At 47.2% G+C, this 19,982-nt stretch overlaps 1 long non-coding RNA gene and 1 pseudogene across 1 annotated transcript; one reads left to right on the forward strand and one right to left on the reverse strand.

Annotated features, from left to right (window-relative positions):
* The first annotated feature begins 3,319 nt into the window (after positions 1-3,319).
* On the forward strand, positions 3,320-4,872 carry LOC144120097 (uncharacterized; annotated as a pseudogene).
* Positions 4,873-6,618: 1,746 nt separating this feature from the next.
* LOC144119122 (uncharacterized) lies at positions 6,619-8,549 on the reverse strand. The gene is made up of 3 exons (XR_013312268.1): positions 8,377-8,549; positions 8,117-8,301; positions 6,619-7,238 (listed from the first exon to the last, which is right to left on the reverse strand). It is a non-coding gene; the product is annotated as an uncharacterized LOC144119122 (long non-coding RNA).
* Positions 8,550-19,982: the final 11,433 nt, after the last annotated feature.

Here is a 19,982-nt window from a genome sequence, read left to right on the forward strand (position 1 = left end):
CTTTGAAAAAAAAAACCTGACCGCTGTTGTCACATCGCAAATTGCACAGGAGATTGGCACATTGCTGTTTTTAAAGGAAACACTTTAAAAAGTAAACTGAATAATGGATGAAGAGGATTCATATTGTGAAACTCATCCTTGTTCCTTAGCTACTTAGCGACAGGACAAGACATCAAGGATGTTGCCCTGGCCTACAGAGTTGGCATTGAAACAACTCGTGTCACCATCCACTTCTGTTGTCGGATAATCTGGGTCAGACTCAAGGACCAGTTCATGAAGGTGAGGATCTAGTAGCATTAAACCTGTTTAGTAATGAAGCTGTTGTTGTGGTGACTAATTAATAACAGGCAATAGGCATACTGGTGTTATCTTTTTCACTATCTGAAGAGATTCTGATTTCATTATCTTGAATAGTATATTGTCATTGTTGTTTGGTGCATAATAAGGGAGCAAGTACTCATTGGCATCCACCCAAGTGCACCCATATGACTAGACACGAAAGCTATACAGCTTTCACAGAAACTTTGAAGTTAAAGAAAAAAATTGTTCTGGTTTGGGGTTCGATCCCGAGACCATGCTTCATCAGAGCAGTTGCTCTGCCAACTAAGCTAACCGGGATGCCAAGCTCATGGTAGGGCGAGAGAGAATTGATCAGTAACTCGAAGTGGGAACAGTGCTGGTCAAATGTTTTGGGTATCCCCAGGTAGAGTAGATTTGTAATAAGGGAGTAATTACTCGTCACTCACTGGCGTCCACCCAAGCACAGCCATCCGGCATATACACACCCTTTTCATTGTCAGCTTTATGTGTAGAAGCCCTTATTGCCGTAACAACCTGTGCACAGTTTCCACACTTTCCATTACGCATTAGCAGCGCAAGCAATCCTGTGCTCATTATGAAGGGCTCATGTGCTGAAGGAGAGTGTGGTTGAGCTGGGAACAGCTTCTTTGCATTGCAGTCCTAGTACTGTAGCATATCTCTCGTACCTGTTGCAATTTACTTGGCAAAAAAATATGCAGGTACTATCTGATTCATTATTTTTACCATTGCCTACAGTTGGCATAAGAACGGTTGAGCCACTTATAACAGTAATGAGACTGTTTTGTTTGTGCTGTTCACAGGTGCCATCAGAAGGTGATTGGGTGGAGATTGCCGAAGGCTTCAAGAAGCGATGGCAGTTTCCGAACTGTTTGGGGGCCGTTGGCGGTAAACATGTTGCCATCACGGCGCCTGCTAACTCTGGAAGTGCTTACTTCAACTACAAGGTAAACATATTGCTTTAAGCAAATTTAAGAGCTTTGTGCATTTAATCAACTTACCAGTTATTTTTGCTTTTTACAATCAACGTAAGGATTGTTGGCAAGCTGCATATAATTATATGTATAGCTCATTCCCTAACCAGTGAAAGTTACTAAAACATACCCGTGATATGCGTTCAAGTAATTCGCCAATGACAATCTTTTCAAGCAGCTAGCTGTTTAGTGGTGCGAAATTAGGTTTATTTTCTGAGAGGAATATTGGGGAGCAGTGCAGTGCGTTGACAAGTTACAGGTTTTACATTCTTTCACGAGTGTGAACTGTCATGTTTTAGTGTTGCACCTCTGAGCAAAGCTGTGATAGCTTATGGGTCAGGTGTATCTAAGGCATGCAGTGCGGTTCTCTAATGCAGCAGACCAAATAGTTTCACGTGTCAGTGCGATAGGTAATGCATTAGAACTGCTGGTCACAAGACTACCTTTGTGGTACATGTACATTGGTAAGGGGCTACCTGGATTTGATGGCATTGCCATGAATGCAGTGATTTATTTAGCCAACCAATAATTAACACTTACGCTATGATATGAACCACTTAAAACGATACACAATTTTCAGTGGCATGTTTTCTTTGGCTAGGCATGTAAGACAAATGCGTTGATGGAGCACCATGTGGAATTACATGCCTGTTAAATAGTTTATAATTCAATTTGTAGTCTTATGCAGTTTCAGCTTTAACACCCGAGCGGTGGCTATGGCAAATTGTATTCCAGGTTACCTGAGGTGTTACAAAAAAACCTGCAAAATAAATGGAATTCATTGTTTTGACTGGTTTTCCAGCTTGAAAACAAAAGCATGAATGACATCAAATAAACAAGCGACTATATTATTGCAGTTTATTTAAGGCCTTGTGGCTCAGTATGACATTACAGCCATCCTTGGAACTAAATGAATTTTGGGGTTTAATGTCCTGAAGCGACACTTGAGCTTTGAGGCATGCAGTGGTGAAGGGCTGTAGATTAATATAGACCACCTGAGCTTTAACGTGCGCTGACAGCGACATTGAACCTGCAGTCCCCTGGCTCAGTATCTGACTGCCCTGACTGCTAAGCCGCTGCGATGGGTCAGCTCTTTTTACTGAGAATGGAACAGGATGACAGAGGAAATTCAGTTATAAATTATTTTGCCCAGTGTAGGTAAATTCTTTGTATCAATTTCTTTACTAATGTGATATACACCATTGGAAGGAAAGAAACACACTCTGTACAGGTACTTTTTTTTTCACTAAACCTGGCAATAGGATATTTATGATATGTATTTGCAAGTGTTGCAGTACTTGGTGTTAAAAAAACAATATTTTAGAACCGGAGGATGACCATGACATTTAAACTATCGTTCATTTATTTGATTTTGTCTTAAAATTAATCTGTACTTTTGGTGCTTCGACATTCTGGGTTTAGTAACTGGGGGAGGGGGCATATCTCCTGCCCACCTCCGTTCTATTTGTCTTTTTTGCACTGTAGACAGGTACAACTTCAGAACAAAGTGGCAAACGCCCCTCAGAGCAGGCCCTCCAGCCAGTGGTGTCGACCGTTTGACATGTCGCGTTTATTCCCTTGCATGGCCTCACGGGTGGCTAGCAGATGGGATGAACATAGATGAACATAGATAGATGAATGGGATGAGCATAGACCCCATGACACTTGACGACCCTTTTAGAAGTGCTTGCTGCTTCATTCTAGAGCTGTACCGAACTATAATATACCTGAAGTGTCTGAAAATTCTTGCTGCCTGTAAACACGCTTAGAGGACATGTGATGTTATTGTAATAAATATCTCAAGGGTTGCCATACACCTGCTTTTTTCTTGCATGATCGGGATGGCTTTAATACAGGCTCACTTTCTACATAAATCTAGTGTAGCTAATTTTAAATTTAATGCTGCACTCAGGCGAGTAGGCAGCATTCATTATTTTAGCAGCTAAAACTGCATTCATTGCATCTGGCTTACATGGTTGTGGTAACTCTACTTCTCTGCATTTCAGCACACTTTCTCTATTGTCCCAATGGCCATCGTAGATAGTTGCTATAAGTACGTCCTCATCGATGTTAGTGCCGAAGGCTGCCAGAGCGATGGTGACGTCCTCAAGAATTCAGACTTTGGAAAAGCTCTGGTTGCTGGCGAGCTTGGTCTTCCACTGGGCTCCCAGCTACCCGGAACAGGAATGATTGCTCCATACGCCTTCGTTGGAGACTAGGCTTTCCAGCTGCGGAAGGACTTCATGCGGCCATTCCCTGCTAAGAAGCTTCAGGATGAGAAGAGAATTTTCAATCATAGGCTGAGTAGAGCAAGGTATGTAATCTCATTTGTTTTGGATGGTGCCAATTGAATATGTTCTAGATGTGTGCAGTAATGTTGCAGGCGTCAAGAAACAGTGCATAATTTTTTTTATGAACCAATCTTAAAAATGGCTTGCGAGAACTGAGTCTTTTTCTGTCATAAATATCTATGGAAGTGGGCAGATTGCCTGCAGTAGTAAAAAAATTGCTACTTAATCTTATGCTTTTGATACTGTGGGTTCCTGACTTTGTGCACTGTGTGTTCACACGATATGTGTCTAATTTGAAGGGTACAACTGCTGAACATTCCCTTCATGTTCCCACAAAGGTGCTGAGTGCAGGCATTGCGTAAGGAATGTAGTTCCAGGGAGACAAAACATGCAAAAGATAAGGCAATATACGTATATGCAAACACGAGTGCATCAAGATAAGGAGACTATATGGCTTGCATCTGTGCTGCAAGAGAACGGCTAAAAAAAGGGCTTCATAGTTTTATTTTTTTTCGAGAACGCGACTATTATTGTGTGGCATCACATAACTGCATATTGTTTCATTATTTGCTGTTATTAAGCATTTCGGAAACGTGCAAATATATACGTATACCTGATAGTATAATGCCTGCTGTCTACGAACAGTAAAGGTGTGATGTATGCCCCACCCTATTGTACAGCAGCTACTGTGCGTGTACAGCTGGCATGCTGTAATCTGGTATACATTTACATTAGTACACATCCGCTGTGTTTAAAACACTCCAATCTCGCTAGCAGTTTGAATCTATGTCACTGCTACATGCTCTTTCGTATGTGTTTCTTTCCTCTTTCAATCTGAGGCATGTTCTTTTTACAGGAGATGTGCAGAAAATGCATTTGGCATAACTGCTGCTAGGTGGAAAATTCTGCTAAGAACAATCAACCTCAACCCAAAGAACGTGGACTACGTAGTCAAGGCCACCTGCGTCGTCCACAACTTTATTCTTACCTTGAATTCCCAAGTTAATGGGTATGCGGATAAAGAGGACAACTTGGGCAATGTAGTGCAAGGACGATGGCGCCAAAGTCTGGAATCTGTGCCACTGGACGGGCCAGAGCCCAGATACTTTCCTCTTGAAAGTACTCATGCCTGGAACTTCCCGTGCGAAGCTACCGATGCCAGGAACCTGTTCCTGGCATATTTCTGCAGCCCTTCTGGTGAGGTACCATGGCAGTGGAGCCAGCCTGGAGTTTCCGAGGCTACCTGCCTCAAGCGCCCTAGTGACCAGCGGCTTCTTCCTCTACAGTGATGGTATGTTGTGCAATATAACATGTGCAGTAAATTTCAGTACTGTTTTTAGAACCAACATTGATTGCCATTATAACCCTAGGCCACACCCATGAAGATTTTGGTTTTTAGGGTTTGCAATTGCCACTAAGGGGCACGAAGAAAAAATTGAGGTTGGTGTGTATCGACCTCGCTGTCGTCCCCAACCACTGTCACTAAAAACTGCTTTTCTAAGGTAGAAAATAAAAAAAAACAATGCAGTGCAGTTGTGGCACATCAATACGCCGCCCGATAATATGGAAAAATAGAACTATCGCCAATTTTTCTGTGGAATAAACTTTGTCATTATCTTATTTATGCCTTGTTAATGTGGAAACAATGGACAGGGTGAAAAAGCATAGGATATGGGGCCTATGTACTTCTATAACATCAATATAGACAGTAGTGCCCTCCAGAAATCCCCCCTTCCCCCCTTGCAAGCTGGAACATGACTTTGGGCCCCTCCCGAAAAAACTTCCTGGCTACATGCCTGGTCTGAACTGCCCCAAACAGATATTTTCTTGCCTATATTTCAAGTGCAGGCCATCGTCTAAACGCAGCGCAAATGCGTTAGTGATGCCTTTTTTTCTGCTTTCATGCTTTACTACGACAAGGGGCACAGTAGATGTGCTTAAGATTTGCTGTATTGCATTAATGGGTGACAAACTGCAGCTTGTACTACATTGAAAGCTGTATACGGCAGCAGTCAGTTGACTGAGGACAGCCATGTACTTATATTTAATGGGATGTAAATGGTCGAAGCAGAAGACACGCCATTAAGCCGTGGTGTGCCGTCACGCATGTCATTGACACTAGGCAAATGATACTGCACATTATTTTGAATATGATAGCGACCAGGATAATGCACTTCTAGCTCCTGATATTTTGTTCAAATTCGTCTTCAGTGCCCACAAATATGTGCAGAACCAGACCTAAGTCAAACTATGAATACTTTTTCTTCCAGGTTAGTTATCACGGACGTTTCGCATTATGGGCAGTTTTGGCGAAAACCAAGGTGTCCGCATAAACGAGGGGCGACTGTTATGTCAGAGCCAAATGAAACACAAACAAGGTAGTCGAACTAAAGACAGCAAAACGAGATTTCAGGTGAAGAAGCTTGAACACTAAACCACTCGATTTTTACTTCTGTGGTGCAACAATCACAACCTGGAAGTGTTTATGGAGCCTACCTCTGTTTCTTCTGCACCAGCTAATATTGTTTAGTTGCTGTGTTTGGATTACACTTGTTCGTACTTTACTTCACATTGATAGTATGCATGCGTCACAAATATAAGCTATTTTGCTAGCAAATTTTGTGATGGCAAGGCAAAGGTTCATTAAGGTGATCATTAATTTCTTTCAATCCTAACATCACATCTTTGAATTAAGTTTTTAGAAAACAAGGTTCCCTTTTAAATAATATTTTATTTGTCAAAAAAAAACGTGATCATTACCACAAATTGGCAAAAAAACGCAAACTTAACGGACCTGTCCTCAGTGTTTGTTTATATTTCCAACTTTTGACACATTACATCAACTGGTTTAAGTATGTAGAAAGGATGACTATGCAGTGCAACTGGCTTGGCCGTAATTTTTTTTTGCACCCTGCATACAAGTTAAATTTAAATTAAGTACACTCCATGCATGCAGACCTGAGAAAAATTAACATAAATGCTCCAAGATGTACTGTTTGCATCACTGATGCAGTTTTTTATTTAGTGATGGCAAAGGAAGTTGTCCAGAGGGTGGGTTTTTGTTTTGTTTTTTCACCCAGCTTAGAGAATGATTTTGTAGTTTTCATTTAACCTAATGTCATCCTCATGTGACCTATCTAGCAGAACAGATATGCATACTCTATAAGATGAAAATTATGGAACATGAAATTATGGAGATGATTTTATGTACGAGAAAAGCTTGGGCTTATTCGGCAAATTCTTGCATTACCTGCAGAACTCTCAGCTGCACCTCAATCCTCCTTTGTAATTTAACTCTCATGTGGTTTCACCAATGACATAGCAAAATGTTCATCCACATCCTGTGGCGTATTATTTCTAATTTTTTGCTGAAACCTGTTCCAGCTCTTCACGGAAAGACTCATGTTTTCTTTTCTTCTGTAGTGGCCTGGCTACTGGTGGAGGATATGGTGGTGTTAGCGACGGCGGCTCGTCCAGCAAGCTCTGGTTGTCTGGCGCGACAGCCATATCCGTGGCTATCCGCTGTTAAGCTGTAAAGGCTCCTCCTGCCTGGCCCTGACTTTTCTCACTTGGTGGAATCGATACAGGCTCCATGTCAGAGTAGCCTGTGACAATGTTCTGAAGCACAACCTGTGCTGTCATGTTGCCGGATTTTCTGTAATTATGCATAGTAAAATAAAGCAGTGCAAGACATGTGCATTCAGAATTCTGATGAGATGTGCTACATTTGTGTTGTTCAGCAAAGTAAAAGAAGACCAACTACTCAACCTGCTTTTTATAAGCAAGGAAGAATTATTGTTGGCAAGAATACTCCAGGCATTCCACATGCCATGGTAAGTGTAATGTGAAAGAAATGTAAATAAGCTACAGTAGCCAATCCTTATATTGGCGTACGAAATTTTCCAAAAAGAATTTGGGCATGCACTTGTAGCATGCAGCAAACAGGTTGAAATTTTATTTCCATGCCAAAATTCTACAGTGCTACTGTGTACATCTAAAAGCAACTGTTAATCATAATCCACTATCGTAGGGAGGCTGGACTGGGCTCTAAGTTAGGCAGTGACAGTGGCACAAAGAAAAAAGGAGACCAAGTGCAGAGGGGAAAAAAATTCAGCGAGTGATAGGCGCCGCATTTGCAAAGAGGCATGGAACAAAGCGCTGCAAGTGCATGTGTGCTCCCGCTTGGGCCTCTGCTAATGTCTACACTTCTGTCAACCAGGCCGCGCCAGTGACATGAATTAACCTTGTGTAGCGAAGGTTTGACATACACCCTATTTCATCACATGAAGGCAAACATTGCTTCCAGCACATTACTTACATTATTCGAAGTCGCTCTCTGTCGCGGAGATCTCTCAACACTTTCCCTGTTTGAATCTGCACCAAACCCTGGCGAATCTCCCACCGTGGGTATGTGCCATCGTATTTAAGGCAACAACAACTCAACACTAAGCAGTATCAAGCCCAACAACAGGAAGGCATCAAACCGATGAGGTTATATTTGCGTGCACTGATTAGAACATGCATCATACTTACGGCCTTCCTTCCACGCTGTCTCGAAAAAAACATCATTTGGTCATAATATGCCCATGACACATCGCCGTTGACCGATTCCTCGGCATCTTCGGCTCCCGCACCACTTTTCTGACACTCCTTGTTCGCAGCGAGAGGCCGGCGAAACTTGTATTTCAAAGATTTCCACCGCTTTTGCATTAAATTCTCTGAAATAAAGTCATTCAGAAGTTTCATCAAAGCCGAACACTCGGTCAAGCGGAGAGCAATGCAAATACGCTTACCTGCGTTAGGTACATTCGGTAGCACGGCGGCGGCAGCTTCGGCCCAAAGGATATTCTTTTTCAGTCTGTTTTTGTGGCCTTTGTGCTTCACTTGCCAAAGCACTGGTCTGCATTCAACATTCCTTATCAGGGTTTCGTTGTCGATGAGCGACAGCACCATGCAAGTAGGGCAAGCAAGGTAGATGTACACTGGTAGCGAAGGCTCCATAGACGCCCATTGGTCCAAAAAATGGCGGCTCGTGGGCACTCCAGCGCCCCCTGGATTTTGGGGGGCAAACTACGCAAACGTGACGTAGAATGACGTCACGCATACGTATGCTTTGGCGCGAATTATAAAGCGGTCTTTCTGTAGAATCCGCGTTTTCGAGCCCGTACCTCTCGAAGGTTGCTGCCTTTCAGCGCGCCCCAACCTTTGCCAGTCAAATGTGCTCGCCTTGTGTGCTCGAGTTCCTGCTAGTTATGGCCTTGTTAATGTGCATTTGGGAAGGCAATGAAAGTGACTGGTAAAGGAGGGGCAGCATAGACAGGCAGAAACACTTCCAGACACTGGCGTGGCCGGGTTAGCCGGGTATCGAAACAAGGCCTGCAAAGACGCGCTGTAATGCACCGCACACTCATGAATAGGGGGCAGGTCAAGAGTGTTGCAAAAATACAAAATTTGCCAGGTTTTATTAAAATGACTTACCTCTTTCATAAAACAAGGTGCTAATATATTTTTTCTTTTCTATTGGCAGATTAAATTCCAATTTTGTAGCTTTACCATTTCTTTATATGAGTGTTTTGCCCCCATCCTCTGGTTGTGCTGCAGTCGCGCTAAACCACTTTTCGGCCCAGCCTTCGCCACCACTTTAAATCCGCCTTGGGGCAAGTAGGGCAAGCCTGATTCCGGAAGTCTGCTTCGCCGTTCGTCATTAGTTGCCACTTGCGAGGCACTTCCGGCGTCGACGCCGAGATGTGGCCTCGCCAGATATCTGCGCCCGCCTGCGTCGCCTCGTTCCGAGCGCCAGAATTTCGCCTCCGGGGACGCCGGTAATGTGCAAAGTGTTGTGCGCGTGTGTTTTTATTTTCCCTCTTTGACTGTACGCGCGCACGACCTGGACAACTTTATTTGGACTCTGTAAATAGTGTAAATATGACTACTCCCTATGTCCTTTCTTGCTATCCCCTCACTTCTTTCGTTTCTCTTCTTCATACTGCCTTCTACCTTTTATTTCCGCTGCCCCAGCTCAGGTGCCGCCGATAGAGTGATGGCAGATGCCGGGGTGAGCAAAAATCTTTTAAATTCCTTTTTATTATATTTTTTGATTAAACACTTACTACTACGCCAGTAGACGAGGCGCTGACGCGGCGCCGAAAAAACGCATCCATGTGGTTACCGCTTTAGGATCGAGGCTCTCTCGTGTGCTGTGCGATGTCAGTGCGCGTTAAAAATCCCCGGGGGGTCGAAATTATTCCGGAGTCCTTCACTATGGCACCTCTTTAATTCCTTTCCCCTTCTTTCACTCCCTCCTTTACTTACCCCTTCCCTCACAGCGGGGTTCAGGCGTCCGCCGATATGTGAGACAGATACTCCGCCATTTCCTTTAATAATAATAATAATAATTGGTTTTTGGGGAACAGAAATGGCGCAGTATCTGTCTCGTATATCGTTGGACACCTGAACCGCACCGTAAGGGGAGGGAAAAGGAGGGAATGAAAGAAGAAAGGAAGAGGTTCCGTAGTGGAGGGCTCCAGAATAATTTCGACCACCTGGGGATTTTTTACTTTCACTGACATCGCACAGTACACGGGCGCCTTAGCGTTTTTCCTCCATAAAAACGCAGCCGCCGCGGTCGGGTTTGAACCCGGGAACTCCGGACCTCATTTGCTTTCCCCCAAAACTTTTCTTGCTCATGATCTTCCCCATTTTTTCGTTTTTTCTTTCAAAAGCTGCGTCCAATTTGTACGCGCGCCTCAAGAGTTTTTGTTTGTTTGCCACGAGAACGGGGCGTCGAGAAAACCGCTATCTTGGCAGTTGGCTTAGAGATTTCGGTGCGTGTGGATGTGAGTGAGGTCAGCTGGGGAAGTGGCTGGCAAGCAAGCCTAGGCGGGGGTCTGACACGTAGAGCGCGGCAACGGCGGCCCCGAAGACGCGTGTCCCAGTGTTGCCCGTATCCGCAGCACTATATCAGCCCCGCGACGAGCATCCACAGACGACTCTCCCTCCGACCGGACCTTGCCACCCCGCAGCTAAGCCACCGTACCACCCCACACTTTTGAACTCTTCTTTCTCTTGTCGCTCACTGTTTCTCATCTTAATTTTTTGTTTGGCGTTTATTTTATTGCGAAAGCAATACTGCTCGAGGCTTCCACTCTTGGCCGCCGTCCCGGAGAATCCACCATTGACTTTTAGCGTGACCTATGTGTGACGTCATACCAGCTGTGGAAAAGCGGGGCCCCAACTCGGCTCATCGCGATCGTCCCAGCGAATCCTCCATGCTGCAGCTGCGCGCCGCTGCCGCGAGGGGCGCTCGCTGTACGTGATGTCATGCCAGCTGTGGAAAAGCGACCCCCCAACTCGTCTCGTCGCGATCGTCCCAGCGAATCCGCGCGCCGCTGTTGTGGGGGAGCCGTTCGCTCCACGTGACGTCATGCCAGCTGTGGAAAAGCAACCCCCCAACTCGGCTCGTTGCGATCGTCCCAGCAAATCCTCCACGCGCCGCTACCGTGGGGGAGGCGCTCGCTGTACGTGACGTCATGCCAGCTGTGGAAAAGCGACCCCCCAACTCGGCTCGTTGCGATCATCTCAGCGAATCCTCCACGCGCCGCTACCGTGGGGGAGGGGCTCGCTCTACGTGACGTCATGCCAGCTGTGGAAAAGCGACCCCCCAAATCGGCTCGTCGCGATCGTCCCAGCGAATCCTCTACGCGCCGCTGCCGTGGGGGAGCCGTTCGCTCTACGTGACGTCATGCCAGGTGTGGAAAAGCGACCCCCCAACTCGGCTCGTCGCGATCGTCCCAGCGAATCCTCCACGCGCCGCTGCCGTGGGGGAGCCGTTCGCTCTACGTGACGTCATGCCAGCTGTGGAAAAGCGACCCCCCAACTCGGCTCGTCGCGATCGTGCCAGCGAATCCTCCACGTGCCGCTGCCGTGGGGGAGGCGCTCGCTGTACGTGACGTCATACCAGCTGTGGAAAAGCGGCCCCCCAACTCGGCTCGTCGCAGTCTTCCCAGCGAATCCTCCACGGTATGTCTTATGATGTGTGTAAGGTGAAGCTGCAACGATGTGCAGCAGCTAAGAAGCGGCGGCGTGCGGAAGAAACGGATAAAGAGCGGGAACAACGTTTAGCTAAACGGCGTGCATATTATGCAGCCAGGCGAATGCGTTCAACATCTCTTGATCTGGGTGCATCTACAAGTGTCATACATGCTCTCAATACTGACGCGACTTTGGCGACACCTGATCGTTCGACAGCAAGCCTTATGGATGCTTTAAATGGCGACGAGACTGCATCTACACGTTCGATGAGCAGTATGGAACTCTACAACCTGAACAGAAGACAACCACGTGCTGAATAAACACCTGAACAGAGAGAGAAACGGCTTGCCAGGGAAAGAGAGTGAGATGCTGCTAGGAAAGCGAAGCATAACGAGTCGAGGAGAAAGCGCCAAGCGGAAGAGTCACACGAAGCGAAAGCTCAACGATTGCAGAAGCGACGAGAGAAATCTCTTGCCAAGCCTTTCGCAATCCACTAGGCTTAACCAAGCTAAGCCTCTGTTTTTTCGTGTCGCATTGTTGTATTGTAATCAGCCTAGCGTTTCCTTCGTTCTGTTAATTGCAGTGTTCTGTTCGCGTACTTAATCTGGTCGTTATTTGCGTCGCGTCTGCGTACTGATGATATTTTACCTAGGCATGGGCTTGTAGCATTTCCTTGTTGCGCTTTACCCAAGTAAAGGTTTTGTTATGGAACTTGTGTACGCCGTATGCCTGCAGTCAATGGCTACACATGCGTGGCCCCAATCGCGGGTCATCACTCTGAAGCTATTCTTTCGCACGCGGGGTGAAGTTTGTCGCTTCTCCCGCTCAAAATTACTGAGATTGCACTGGTGGGCAGGTTGGCCGGATTAATTATATATTTCGGCGACAACCGACCATCAAGTCACCCACAATATCATGACAACAAGCCAGCCAGACGATCAGGCACAGAAAACACAACATTTACGCCTGCTTTTTTCTCAACTTTTTCAGGGAGTGTGAAACCCCATTCAGGTATGTTATCACAGCGACACGTTTGCGACTCTTGCCTATTTCAGGCCACCGCAAACGTGTCGCAAAGAGGGAAGAGAGAGAGGTGTCATAGTGCGCTGGGCTCCGCAATCGTTTCGACCACCTGAGGTCTTACGTTCGTGAACTTACAACTCATAGCACATAGGCGCTTTTTGCACATCACCTCCGTCGAAGAGCGACCGCCGCAGTCGGGTTCGAAGCCTTGGTACTCTGGATCAGTAGCCCAGGGCACTAACCACTGAGCGACCGTGCCGAGTGGAGCCCAAAGGTACTGAATTGCCACACTAGCAAAGACCATCATTTGCAGGCGCCTTCCATAGAACGGCGGGCTTCCAAAGCCTCGGGGCTTTACTCCATGAACCGCTACGTGCGCAAGCCGTTGGTTACACGAGTTTAAGAGAAGTGTTTCCCGTTTGTTCCGAGTGTTCGTTCACGTTATCTCCAAAGTTAGCGTTTCCAACTACGCATAAAATGTTGCTTATAATAACGACATCAAACAAGGGGATTCGCGAAGAACAACTCATGCGATTGCATGGCTGAGAACGTCAGTCTGAATCAGCCATGAAGCTTTAAAAAGACGCAGAAGAGCGCCGTCATGAAAAAAATAAAGAAGGGTGTGAAAAAAGGCTAGGGAAAGAGGTACCATACTGGACGGGGAGCGGGAACAACAAAAGATCAAAAGGTCCTAAAGGGTGGGCTCCTGCTCAAGCTTCACGGAGAGCTCTGTCCAATAGCCATGTTTGGCCATATGATACAGAAACTCGCAGAGCGGCCACCACGCCCGGCCGAGGTTTCCTGTGTGGGTTTGGGTGTCCGATCTTCCGGCGTCCGGAGGGATAGTTCCGGGGACAGCCCATGAATGCGCTGATTATCGGGGATCGAGGCATGATTAGGAAGCCGTGAGGGATATCTCTTGGTTAAGCGTGTGTCCTTATTAAGCGAGAGTTCGTCGGGCGACTTTTGGGATAATGCTTTGCTGATAGTGACGGTACTCAGCTTGGGAGTCGGTGCAGACTTCCGTGATGTTGGGACCTTGTGCAGCATGTATGAGCGCCAAAGCAATGGCCACGCCCTCAGCCTTCATAGGGTTGCTGGAGTGGAGTGGGGCTGCCGCCCCGATGGTGCCATCTTCGTAGGTGGTGACAGCGGTATAGTAGCCTGGTCGGGTGTGTTGAGCCACGTCCATGTAGAGGAGGCTGGATATGCCTCTCTAGTATTTGGTGTAATACTCAGCTCAAGCCTCGCGTCTGTCCCTGTGCAGCTCGGGGTTAATATATCTGGGTAGAGGTCTGATGCGAAATGGTCCCTGGATGTCAGATGGAATGATTTGTTAGCTAGGGGCAGATGAGCAGGTAGTGGTGGCCTGGTGGAGATGCCTAGGAGGTGTTGGTTGGTTTCTGTGCGGGCTAGTCGAAGTATCTGGTTGCCTCGCTGGGTTTTGAGTAGTTCTGAAGTAGTATTATAGGTGCCCGTTGCGAGTAATATGTGCTAACCGATAGTGGTAGACGGAGCGCTGAGCTGGTCGCGCTTGAAATAAGAACATCAGTTTCGTCCTGCTGCATTTAGGTGAGCAAGTCAGCCTATACCCTATTACGATGCTCCTTTTCCCCCCTCTAAACGCTCCTGTTTCCAGAAATTCACCGCCTGTGTCTTGGCTACTTCCCCGTAGTGGCCATGTGCCCTGTTTATTTGAAACCGACTGACCGACCGACCGACCGACTAAAGCAGCTGGTAATGGCCAGGTAACAGCAGATCTATTGAAGAACGGAGTGGAAATCGTGCTAGAAAACTAGCCACCCTGTATACGCAATGCCTTATGACCTCGACCGTACCAGAAGCTTGGAAGAACGCAAATATAATCTTAATTCATAAGAAAGAACTGGCCAAGGACTTGAAAAATTAAAGATCGATCAGCCTACTCTTCGCTGTCTATATGGTATTTACTAAATTAATCGCTAATGGAGTCAGGACAATCTTAGACTTCAAACAATGAACGATCATGGAGGCTTTTGTAAAGGGTACTCGATAAAACACTATATTCACACTTTCAATCAGGTGATAGAGAAATGCGCAGACTATAACCAACCCTTATATATAGCCTTTATTGATTACGGGAAGACGTTTGACTCAGTGGAAACCTCGACAATCATGCAGATATTGCGCAAGCAGGGCTTAAAAGAGCCTTATGTTAAACTACTGGAAGATGTCTATAGCAACTGCGCAGCTACCATAGTCCTCCATAAAGCCAGCAATAAGATTTAAATCAGGAATGGCGTCAGGCACGGGTATACGATCTCGCCAATGATAATCACTGCCTGTTTACACGAGGTGTTCCGAGGCCTGGAAAGGGAACACGAAGATAAGAGTTAATGAATACCTAAGCAATTTGCGATTCGCTGATGACATTGCCTTGCTAAGCAACTCAGGAAAAGAACTAGAAAACGTCAATGGGTTAGACAGACACAGAAGAACGGTGTGCCTAAAAATTAACATGACGAAAACCAGTTATGTTCAAATATCTCGCAAGGGAACTGCAGTTCTCAATTGATAGCGAGGTGCTGGAAGTGGTAAGGGAATACGTCTACTTAAGGCAGGTAGTAACCGCAGATCCGAATCATGAGATGGAAATTACTAGAAGACTAATGTGCGGTGGAGCGAACTTGGCAGGCTCTTTCAGATCATGAATGACAGTTTATAAATATCCGTCAAGGGAAAAGTATACGACAGCTGCACCTAGCGGTACTCACTTAAACGGCAGAAACGTGGAGGATAACGAAACGGGCTCATCTTAAATTGAGGACCATGCAGCCATCTATGGAAACGAAAATAATAGGGGTAACGTTAAGAACAGGAAGAGGGTAGAGTGGGTCAGGGAACAAACGCCGGTTAATGGCATTCTAGTCGCAATGAAGGGGAAGAAATGGGCCTAGGCAGGGCGTGTAATGCGAAGGGAAGGTAACTGATGGTTCTTAACAGCAAAGAATTGGATTACGAGAAAAGGCAAGCGTAGCAGGGGCCGGCAGAAAGTTAGGTGGGCGGATGAAATAAAGCATTTTGCGGGGATTTTGTAGCTGGCACAAGACAGGGCAAATTGAACATATATGGGAGAGGCCGTTGTGCTATTGTGCGCGAATCAAGCAGATGATGATGATACATATTCAAAAATAACAGCTCGAAAAATGGAGACGCAGGGTTCGTTCGAAGGGTTCCGTCGTCTCTGGTTTTCGTGCTGCTATTTTGAATATGTATCATCAACTCGCTCGCCCCGCTGTTGTGTTCGATGAGGATAGTGATGATGGTCAGGTACGAGGTTGTGACATAAACTGCCAATTGTAAATTGTCTTGCGCCTCTACTACGAAGCCTTCAGTCATCTATGGGGTGATGTCGTTGGCATAGATTGCTGCGTGGAGCTCAGGTATGTGAGTGAGTTGTTTGGCCACATTAAATAGGAGGGAGAGTGCAACGCCTTGCGGAGTGCCACGGTTGGGGAGGGAGAATGGAGGTGATGATAAAGTGCCGAATTAGATATGGGCCGTTCGTTACGTTAAGAAAGCTGGGATGTAGCGCCATATGCGCGACCCACAGCTGGTGGTGGCCATGGTGCGAAGGATATGATCGTGGCTTAAATTGTCGAAAGCTTTTAAAGCGTAAACCTACCTTGCTCTATTGAGCAGAAAGGCGTATGTGTGCGTCTGTTTGCGTGTTGACAGTAGACGGGGCCCATAAAAGATGGCGTCGTCATGCAAACTGGCAGGTAGCGATTAAATTAATGATTGGTTGAGCGAGGTTGCTCGGAAAGAGCAATCTGGGCTGCACAAGTTCCGCTGGTGGCAGCGCCTGCATATACAAGGGAACTGGCGCACCGCTTAACCGCTGCAGCACTGCGCCAGGAGTCGTACGAGGACCCCCGGGAAATATGAATGTTCACTAGAGAAAGATCAATTTTGCATATGTGGGCATTAACCCATTACTTATCGCGTGATAACTTTACGGCGAAGCGCGCAGATCGGAAGGGGTGCGGGAGCGTCACGGCGGCGGCTGGGCTATATATAGCGTTGAAGAGGTAGAACTGCCCGCTGCGTGGCATCGAGTTACATCTCGCCGCGCGGCGACTGTGTTCACAAAGCTAGCGGGCGGGCTTACGCGTTCTCCACGCAAGCAGTCGTGTCCGTGCCAACTTTTTTGAACGTCCAGGGCGAGAATTGCGCACGTGCTGACCGTGAACTTCTTAGTGTAAAATAAGGTTTACCCAGGGATAGGAGTATATCCTGTGCCGAAAGAATGGGACGAAAGGCGAATTGGTTGTTGAATATGAATGCCGAGGCTTCTAGAAAGGGTTGCAATCCGTTGAGGACGAGGAGTTCAGTTTTCTCACTAAACCGGTGAGGAAGATAGAACGAAGGTTTTGGAGGAGGAGTGCCTTGCCGGGTTTGGGAAAAAAGTGGTGTGCGCATGTTTCCAGGTGGAGGCAGCGTCGAGTTTCGCCGGTGTTCATTAAAGGGGTTCACCAGTTCCTGTAGTCAGGTGTCGTCAATGTCACGGAGGATCTTGTATATGATGTGATCTGTTCGGGGTGCTGTAGAGCGGCGTACGGTAGTCAGTGATCATTTCACTTCACCAAGGGTCCTTGTCGATGTACGGTTTAAGTAAGGGGTTAAGTGGTGCCGCCGCTGTCGATAGAATTGTTGTCGAGATGCAAACATCTCGCAAAGTTTGGGTGATATCGGTGCCCTTTTACACCTCGAAGTGATTGAGACATTGGGCGTTGTTTTGAGTTTGGGTTTTGCTCGTGGTGTGGCCCAGGAGGGCTCAGATAATGGTCGAGGTGCATTTTGTGTCTAATGTTTCCTCGAGGCTACTGCAGAAGGAGGTCCAGTTCAATCGAGCGAGGGCGGTTGCATATGCTTCCGTGGTCTGTGTGGGGGCGGAGATGCGGAGGAGGCTTCTGTGGTTAAGGCGTTCTCGACGCAAGCACCGAAGGAGGCCTTGTTGTGCTTCCCAGAGATGTGAGAGGTGTGCGTCTACCTGTGGGGCCGTGGGTTTATTCTTGGCTCGTTTGCTGATGGTGTGAATAGCTTGCTCGATCCTGCTGGCCCAGTCAGCTACTCTGCGGTAGGAGGGAGCTTCGTTGTTCTGCAGCAAGATAAGTGCGAGGTTGTCCCAGTCTGTGAGGAGTTGAGTGCGAGGAACAGATTTTCGTTTCGTATGTAAGGTTAGTTTTAAGGAAAAAGTGGTCGTTGCCGAGGTTATCTGCTAGGACCCCGTGCGACTTATCGGAGAGGTGTGGGCTTGCCATGTTAGGTGCGGAATGGTGTCCGTGGTAACACTTGTGCCGATTCTTGTAGATGTGGTTGGACCTGTGGACAGTCCCAGACCATTGTCAGTCATGGTGGTAGAGACGAGGATGCCTTTTGGAGTATTGGAAGGGTAACACCATACTGTGTGGCGGGCCTTAAACTCCAGTGACGAGGGGCTGCGGGCTGCAAAAGGAGCGCCGAATGCCTGAGATCTATTTACCATTATTTTTAAAGACGCTGTAAACGTTCATAATAATGAGGTCATGCGCTTGTATCGGGGAGATGATTTTGATAACCGAAATCACCGTACGCATAGTCTGGGTCTATGCAGGTATGCAGTCGTTAACTGTAAAGGTTTTGAGGGTGAGGATGGCTGTGCGAGGTTTGGAATCTCTCACCTTATAACCTTTATTGTTTATGTTGGCGGTTACTGTTTCTTGTAGGGCAATGACGTGAGGAGGGTGTGAGGTGTGCAATGTAGAGGCCGAGTTGAGGTTGTTTTCAGTTTGTTTTGTTTTAGTTTTGAGCGTTTAACGTCCTAAAGAGAACTCAGGCTATGATGGACGCCGTAGTGAAGGGCTCCAGAAATTTCGACCACCTGGGGTTCTTTAACGTGCATTGACATCGCACAGTACACGGGCCTCTAGAATTTCGCCTCCATCAAAATTCGACTGCCGCGGCCGGGATCGCACCCGCATCTTTCGGGCCAGCAGCCAAGCACAATAAGCCCTCAGGCAACGTGGCGGCCTTGTTTTCAGAGTATGCTAGGGCAGATTCATTGCCAGACAGCAGTGTCTAGTTGTGAGTTGTGTTGTGGCAAGGTTGCAGCATCTGTGTACTCGAGGCCTAATGCCCCGGTCTATATTGTGTGGTCGATGAAGGTGATGGGCTAGGATGCGGGTGGATGCTGCTTGTAGAGAGAGATGGGGTGGTTAGATCAATGCGCTGCTTGTGGGGAAGGTCATGGAAGGTCAGTTCAAATAAGTGGTGAATAGCGGCGTTTTGTTGTCCATTATGGACGTCTTGCTCGTCCATCATGGTTTGGAAAAGTCATGATTGTTCTTGGAGAAGCTCTTGTTTCATATTGGAGAGTTGGCCGTGTGCGACAACTGCAATCATGCGAGTGAGTTAAGTCAGAAACTATAGTGCTTGAATGCATTGATGGATTGCTTGGTGAGTGGTAGATGGAGTATGTGAGGGTAGAGATGATCCCATGGGTTGGGAATTAAAGGGACCCTTGGGGTGGGTTGAGAGGGATCGGTGGGAATGGGGGTAGCTGCTCGTTTGCGCTGCTCACCTGTGGAAACAGTGACTAGGGAGGTGGAGGCGAGTGGTTCGGTTGCGGCCATGCTGGTACCACTGGGCCCCTTGGTGTAGGGGCAGGGCGGCCGAGGATCTATTGGAGCCAATGTTTGCCTTTTGGGCGGTAATGGGGCAGAGCTTTTGGGAGAAGTTGGCCCAATTTGGCCACCAATTTTCCTGGAGGTAGGGGAAGAGATGGCCAGTGGTTTTTCTGATCCTTCCATGCACTGTGAGGGGGGTGGGGGTTGGGGAGGTGGTTCAGCAGGTCGGTTGAACCTTGGGGGGCGTGAACGGCGTGACTCTCGTCTCTATGGTTGAGACGATATGTCGCTGTGTTGGTACGCGCTGCGGATGACCCCTGCGCTTGGTTCAAGTGGGCGTTCGACGGGCTAGTGGGTTTGGCGGGGAATAGCAGCTTTCTGACTAGGCAGTCCAGATACACTGGTGCGTGGTCATCTTTGTCACAGATCAGGCAGCGTGGATGGCAGGTGATGTAGTGTTGATAACGACTTAAAGTCCCACACGTAGGACATCGCTATTGAGTAGGATTGGTACATATGTCGTCGGTGGCGCAGATGCAGGCAGAAGGTGCAAATTTGGAGGACCGGTTTAAAAGGCGTGTATCTAGTATATTCGACACGTTGAAAGTAGACGTAGCGAGGTACCCTCAAAGGTATATAGGCAGGCAACTTTGCTTCAGAAAGGCCTGGCTTGGAGGATACAGAGGCCTGAGGGGTAG

This window comes from Amblyomma americanum, chromosome 2 (assembly GCF_052857255.1).
Source record: "Amblyomma americanum isolate KBUSLIRL-KWMA chromosome 2, ASM5285725v1, whole genome shotgun sequence".
Lineage (NCBI taxonomy): Eukaryota > Metazoa > Arthropoda > Arachnida > Ixodida > Ixodidae > Amblyomma > Amblyomma americanum.